Source organism: Triticum aestivum, chromosome 5A, assembly GCF_018294505.1.
Source record: "Triticum aestivum cultivar Chinese Spring chromosome 5A, IWGSC CS RefSeq v2.1, whole genome shotgun sequence".
NCBI lineage: Eukaryota > Viridiplantae > Streptophyta > Magnoliopsida > Poales > Poaceae > Triticum > Triticum aestivum.
In genome coordinates, this window is record NC_057806.1 from 458613259 (window position 1) to 458621334 (window position 8076).

Genomic DNA, 8076 nt, shown 5'->3' on the forward strand with positions numbered 1-8076 from the left:
CACCCTCATAGTACATCTCGGGGTGGCGATGCTCCTTGCCCTCCGGCAGCCCTTCCTTGATCAGCTTCACGGCGTCTAGCTTGGCCCATTGCACCTTCACACGGGCGAAAGCCCGGCGTGCACCTTCGATGCAGACGAACCGCTTGATGACTTCTAGCCATGGGCAGGCATCCACAAGCCGCCTCACCAGGCCAAAGTAGCTGTTCGGAAGGGCGTCGCCAGGCCACAGCCGGAATATAAAGCCCTTCATGGCCTGTTCGGTCGCCTTGTGTAGCTCGACCAGCTGCTTTAGCTGGTTGCTCATAGGCACCGGGTGTTCGGTCCCAGTATATTGGGCCCAGAACAACTTCTCCGTTGAGCTTCCCTCCTCGGCCTGGTAAAACATTGCGGCATCCGACACACTGCGGGGCAAATCTGTGAATGCTCCTAGAGAGCTCCGGATTCGGGTAAGTAACAAGTAATTTACTTTCACATGCTTGCTTTGCATATAGAATGCCTTACCCGTCGCTATCTTCTTCATCACATCAATCTCCTGGAGGACCTTTTGGGCTTCGGCCTTGGCATTCTTTGCACTCTCGAGGGCTGCGGCAAGCTCGGACTCTCGTGTCTTCAAGTCAAGCTCCAACGCCTCGTGCTTTGTCACGAGAGCTTGGAGCTCTTGCTGCACCTCGCCCACCCGAGCCTCCTGCCTTTCCCACTCGGTGTGCTCCTTGGCCGCTTTGTTTTCGGCCTCGGATAGCGCTTGCTTCAGGATCGCCACCTCGGTCGTGGCCCCTGACAAATTTACGATGATCCTGTCATTTTGCAATCGCATTCTTTTTATGCATATCCATAGACTAGGTACTACTTACCTTTGTTCTGCTCGAGCTGCCTCTTGGCAAGGCCGAGCTTTTCCTTGGACCCTTTAAGGTCCTGCTTCAGTGCGGCGACCTCCGCAGTCAGTGCGGCAGATGCCAGTAGCGAAGCCTGCATACGCATATTGACATACTTACATTAGACTCCTGCGATATTGTTTGATCCTCCGTTCGGCTTTTCTTTGTGAACATCGAACAGAGCATCAAGGGCTACTGTCTATGCGGTAATATTTTCTTTATATTTCAAATACTTACCTCAAAGCCTGTCAGAAGGCTGGCACAGGCTTCGGTCAGTCCGCTCTTGGCGTACTGAACCTTCTGGATCACCGCACTCATAATAGTGCGGTGCCCTTCATCGATGGAAGCGCTGCAAAGCGCTCCCAGCAGATTGTCCGGTGCCTCTGGATGGATAGAGGTCACCTGCACAGGCATCTTGCCCCTTTTGGAAGGAGGCCGTCTGCCTGAGTCCGGAACCACTGGAGGTTCCGGCGTGGTGTTCGGCTGAGGGCCGAACTCAGAGCCCTTGGGAGCCTTGCTCCCTCTGCTCCCGGAATCCGGAAGGTCGCCTCGAGGCGCCTACCGGGACTGTCTCCCCTCGACCCGGTGCCTCTTGAGACAATACCTCGGCGTTGTCCGTAGGGCAAGGGGAGGTGGCGGTCGGAAGTGGATCGTTGTCCATATCCGACGAGCCCAGGGAGCCATCTGATGATACGTTGATACGGGCTCGTGGCGGTCTGCATAATCATAATTCGGCATGAGGAGAAGCAGTGTGACAAAGGTATGCTATGAATTACTCTAGCATCCGAATACTTACGACTTCGCCACGGGCTTGGCCCTGAGCAGCCACTCGTCTTCGCCTTTGGCAGCAGTGGTGGAGTAGTCCGGAAGAAGAGTCCTTCCCTTCTTGGACCCTTCGCCCCCCCCCCCCGGTTGGGGCGGCCTTCCTTTTCTTGTCTCCCCCGACTGGAGGGGGAGCATCTTCATCTTCCTCCTCGTCTTCGGGGGAGGAGTGCGTCGCGGAGTTATCGGACGATGAGTCCGATAACACCTGGCGTCGGGAACTCTTTCGGGTTCCCTTGGCCTTCTTGCTCTTCTCCGGCACCTTGTAAGGAGCCGGAGTCAGCATCTCCGTCAGGAGAGCATCCGCAGTGTCTTCGGGCAAAGGGGTCGGACAGTTAATCTGCCCCGACATCTCCACCCAGTCCTGTCAAAGGCATGGAGATCAGACCCCGCACATGGTTAAGCTAGGGGAAATAAAATATCCTACCGGATGTATAGAACTCACCGAATGCGCTGGGCGCTTCGCGCTTAGCCCGCGGTCCTCGGTGAGAGGGGGAGGGACCTCGGCGCCCTTGAACAGCACCCTCCAGACGTCCTTATGCGTCGTATCAAAGAGCTCGCTCAGAGTCTGGTGCTGGGCCGGGTCAAACTCCCACATATTGAAGTCCCGTTGTTGACACGGGAGGATCCGGCGGATGAGCATGACCTGGACTATGTTGACAAGCTTGAGCTTCTTGCTTGTCATGTTCAGGATACATTTCTGGAGTCCGTCCAGCTCCACCGATGAACCCCACGACAAGCCCTTCTCTTTACAGGAAGTGAGCCGTGTAGGGAATCTGGATCGAAACTTGGGGGCAGCCACCCATTTGGTGTCACGCGGCTCGGTGATGTAACGTTGGTCTCCACAAAGGAGCCTTCAAGCCATATAACGTTGGGCATCTTGCCCACCATGGCTCCGCCGCATTCTTCTTGTTGGCCGTCCACCACCTTCGGCTTGATATTAAAGGTCTTTAACCACAGGCCAAAGTGGGGCCGGATGCGGAGGAAAGCCTCACGCACGACGATGAACGCCGAAACATTGATGACGAAGTTCAGGGCCAGATCATGGAAGTCCAGCCCGTAGTAGAACATGAGACCACGAACGAATGGATGGAGGGGAAGCCCCAGTCCGCAAAGGAAGTGGTGAAGTAAAACAACCCTCTCGTGAGGTTCAGGGGTAGGAACGATCTGCCTCGTAGCGGGCAGCCGATGCGCGATATTCGCGGCTAAGTATCCGGCTCCGCGTAGCTTCTTGATGTGCCCCTCCGTAACGGAGGAAGCCATCCATTTGCCTCCTGCTTCGGACATGATTGGAGAAGGTTGAGGGGAAGGATGTGGACTTGGGCGTTGGACCTCGAGTGCGCGAGAATGGATGAGCAAGGAGGAAGAAGACGTGGGTAGAAAAAGGTTAAACCTTGTCCCTTTATAATGGCGGCCGAAACTATGTGCCCCCACTAGCCTGGTAAAACTCGCTTATCCCCCAAGCGCCGTAATCGATGGCGCAGTTGGGTTACCCACGCCCGTATTGATGAGAATCCCGTAATAACAGGAACACGGTCTCTGCTTTGACAAGATGTGTCAAGAAAGTGCCTCGCGTTATGTGCGGGGCTAGTTAAAGAAAACAGTTCGAATAATCACCGGGCCATGGCATAATGTCATGTTGCCAAAACGTGTCAGCAGATTAGATTTGTGGAAATATTATTCTCTCTGCGGTGGTATGTGGAACTTATTTTGGAGGGTCGGACACTATCCTTGTATTCAAATTTTTCCGTGGTGTATTCGGAGGAGGAACCCGCCTTGCAATGTCGAAGACAATACTGCGCGCCGGACTCATCGTCATTGAAGCCTAGTTCAGGGGCTATAGAGGGAGTCCTGGATTAGGGGGTCTCCGGACAGCCGGACTATATCCGTTGGCCAGACTGTGGGACTATGAAGATACAAGATTGAAGACTTCGTCTCGTGTCCGGATGAGACTCTACTTGGCGTGGAAGGCAAGCTAGGCAATACATATATGGATATTTCCTCCTTTGTAACCGACCTTGTGTAACCCTAACCCTCTCCGGTGTCTATATAAACCGGAGGGTTTTAGTCCGTAGGACACAATAACATACAATCATACCATAGGCTAGCTTCTAGGGTTTAGCCTCTCCGATCTCGTGGTAGATCAACTCTTGTAACACTCATATCATCAAGAATAAATCAAGCAGGACGTAGGGTTTTACCTCCATCAAGAGGGCCCGAACCTGGGTAAAACATCGTGTCCCCTGCCTCCTGTTACCATGCGCCTAGACGCACAGTTCGGGACCCCCTACCCGAGATCCGCCGGTTTTGACACCGACACATGTATTTACAAGAAAGTGAGTCGGGGCACTACAGCCTTTCTGATAAATATACACGAATGACATATTGTTGATCGGAAATGATGTAGAATTTTCTCGAAAGCATAAAGGAGTGTTTAAAAGGAGTTTTTCAAAGAAAGACCTCGGTGAAGCTGCTTACATATTGGGCATCAATACCTTGACAAGATTTTGAAGTAGTTCAAAATGGAACAGTCAAAGAAGGAGTTCTTGCCTGTATTGCAAGGTGTAAAGTTGAGTAAGACTCAAAACCCGACCACGACATAAAATAGAAAGAGAATGAAAGTCATTCCCTATGCCTCAGTCATAGGTTCTATAAAGTATTCTATGTTGTGTACCAAAACTATTGTTTACCTTTCCATGAGTTTCACAAGGGGGTACGATAGTGATCCAGGAGTGAATCACTGGACAGTGGTCAAAGTTATCCTTAGTTACCTAAGAGGACTAAGGAAATATTTCTCGGTTATGGAAATGATAAAGAGTTCATCGTAAAGAGTTACGTCGATGCAAGATTTTACACCGATCTGGATGGCTCTGAGTCTCAATCATGATACATATTGAAAGTGGGAGCAATTAGCTAGAGTACCTCCATGCAGAGCATTGTAGACATAGAAAATTTTCAAAATACATACGGATCTGAATGTGACAGACATGTTGACTAAACTTCTCTCCCAAGCAAAACATGATCGCACCTTAGTACTCTTTGGGTGTCAATCACATAGCGATGGGAACTAGATTATTGACTCTAGTAAACCCTTTAATTGGGTGTTGGTCACATGGCGATGTGAACTATGGGTGTTAATCACACAAAGATGTGAACTATTGGTATTAAATCACATTGCGATGTGAAGTAGATTATTGACTCTAGTGCAAGTGGGAGACTGAAGGAAATATGCAATATAGGCAATAATAAAGTTGTTATTTATATTTCCTTATATCATGAAAAATGTTTATTATTCATGCTAGAATTGGACAAGGGGAAGGGGCGCGGCCCTCCTTTCCTTTCCCCCTCTCCCTCTCCTTCCCTCTTTCCCCCTCCATGAGAAGGAAAAGGGGGAGGCGAATCCTACTAGGACTGGAGTCCTAGTAGGACTCCCCCCTCTTGGCGCGCCCCCTGGTGGCCAGCCTCCTCCTCTCCCTCCTTTATATACGTGTTCAGGGCACCCCTTGGAGACACAATACTTGTTCCAAGGCGTGTGTTGCGTCTCTCTTCACGGTTTACTCTTTCGGTCATATTCACGTAGTGCTTAGGCGAAGCCCTGCACGGATCACATCACCATCACCGTCACCACGCCATCATGCTGAAGAAACTCTCCCTCGACCCTCTGCTAGAACAAGGGTTCGAGGGACACCATCGAGCTGAACGTGTGCTGAACTCGAAGTTGTCCTATGTTCGGTACTTGATCGGTTGGATCGCGAAGACGTTCGACTGCATCAACCGCATTAACCTAACGCTTCCGCTTTCGGTCTACGAGGGTACATGGACACACTCTCCCCCTCTCGTTGCTATGCATCTCCTAAATAGATCTTGCGTGAGCATAGGAAAATTTTGAAATTGCATGCTACGTTCCCCAACATTTACTAGCTTTACTGAGAAAGGGTGAGGGATCCACTGATCCTCCATATCCTGACTTGTTCGCCATTGCCAATGCACCAAATAAGGCACATCTTGAGGAGCTCAAGACCATGTTGAATAGCCTGCCAGGTGGGTGATGCATTGCCTGCAAAAACAGTATCCTCAAGCCTTCCATTAGGCTAGTACCGAGCTTTCAAAACACGGGCACATAAGCTATCTGGTATCGTCAAAAGACGCCACGCTTATCGAGCGAGCAACGCTTGATTGAAGACCCTAAAATCCCTGAAGCTGATACCACCTTGGCCCTTCGGTTTTGTGATATGGCTCCAAGATTTCCAATGTGTCTTCCTTTTGCCATTCTCAGAGCCCCACCAATAATTCCCGATCATCTGATTAAGGTCGTCACAGAGTCTGAGTGGAAGCTTGAAGATACTCATGATATTGTAGCGACCCGACCTCAGATGGTCAAGTCTCTGTGCTTCAGTGTCATCCCTAGATCGGTAATGCTGACACACACAATACTTGAAGGATTTATAATAGAGTGGCAATCACACCTATTACATCGGATGTCTCAAGAGAGAACTTATTACAATAACATGGCTTAAGGCCATCTAATACGATAACAGCAGAAGGCTTGGAAGATAAAGTGAGTCCATTAACTCCAACGGCATAGCTGAGCCGCACGGTAATGACCTAACGAACCTTACTCCTCGTTTGAAAAGCCTGCAACATCATACGTTGCAGCCCGAAAACGGGTCAGCACATGGAATATGCTGGCAATGTAACACAGTAGAGCAAGAACAGAATAATGCTATCACTACATGCATATTTGGCTGGTGGAAAGCTCTATGGTTATAGTTTTTGCGAAAAGCCAATTTTTCCCTACAACAAAGGAATATATTTTAATTTTAACTATCATGGTAGTTGAAACATCATTGAGAAGGTTCCCCCGACTCAATCCCAATTAAAGTGATTAACATCCCAACAATATTAATTAAGAATGGTGAGATACATGTGATAATCCAAATACTAGATACTCAAGAATTGTCCATAACCGGGGACACGGCTAACCATGATTAGATTATACACTCTGCAGAGGTTTGCACACTTTTCCCCACAAGACTCGATCGCCTCCGTTGGATTTCTCGCACTACACGGTGTTTGAGAAACGGATGACCAAGACACAGTCTTTCAGAAACATTAACTCTCTACTCCGGACAGACCATACCAAACCTACATCCCACTACCTACTGATCTGCCTCTTCAAGAGCTTCACGTAACTTACTCAACTATGCTAGAGCCCATAATAGCTTGTGGCTGCACACGAAAGTTTCTAGTATGAATCACCTCAGTTCCCTTTGAGCCTGGGTGGTGGTCCATAGGAAGATCACACGGGTACTCCAGGATTTCCAAAAAAATACAGGCAACACTGGGTTCCCCAGGTGCCTCAATTCACCCAGATGTTAAATTAAGTTTCCACCTTAAGTTGAACCCTTAATTAACAATCTCACAGATGTCATGGATTTCACTCAAACCCAAACCATGTCTACGAGCTTAGCATAGCATACTAATATCGGCAGCGTAGAAGTAACTCCCGGTGTTTGAATGTAACAGGGTAATAGGTTCTACCTCAACAACTACTTCCCAACCCACATGTTACTGACATCCTAATCATGCAATGTGTGAGGATTGGAACTAATGCATAAAAACTGGGTGATAAAAGGGATATGATCAAAGTGTTACTTGCCTTGCTGATGGTCTGCGAAACCTAGGGACTCGTAGTAGCACGCTTCGCACTCCGGGTGTTCTATCGCAAACAAACAATAACATACATAAGCAACAAGCAAGAGATGCACAAGCAAAACTCAAATAAAAGAGATTGACCTGAAGGTTCAACTTAAGAACTCCGGTTCGCAACAGGAATCAAATCAAATGGAGCAATGAAACTCAAACGGCGAAAAAGAGAAGGTTTGTTTACTAATCTAAACCTAGGTCAAATTTTACAGTAGCAAAAAATTATTTGAGTTGGTTAAACGGAAAGAGGGTTTCGAGACGAAGATCTAGGCGCTTGAATCGCCTGATTCCGACTAACGAGCGAAAAGATAAACAGAAACTAAGATCGGATCAGAAATCGCGATCGAGAAAAACTCGCGGAATAAATCCGATAAAAGAAATCTGACGAACCGACTAACGAACAAGCGTTCGTTAGCTGTAACTAACGGGCGAAAACCTGTTCGTTAAAACGAACGTCTGCTAACTAGAAGAACCGAGAAAAATCGGCGATCCGAAAAAAAACGAATCTAGGGTTTTAAAAAAACCAAACGGTTTTAGAAAGAAAAACCGGCGGAGGATCCGGCGGCTACCTCTGGTGGGGCTCCGGCGAGGCGAGGGCGGCGGCGGGGCGGTGGCTCGCAGCGGTAGGCAGCGGCGGCGGGCGGCGCGGTGGTGGCTACGGGGTGGCTGCGGTGGC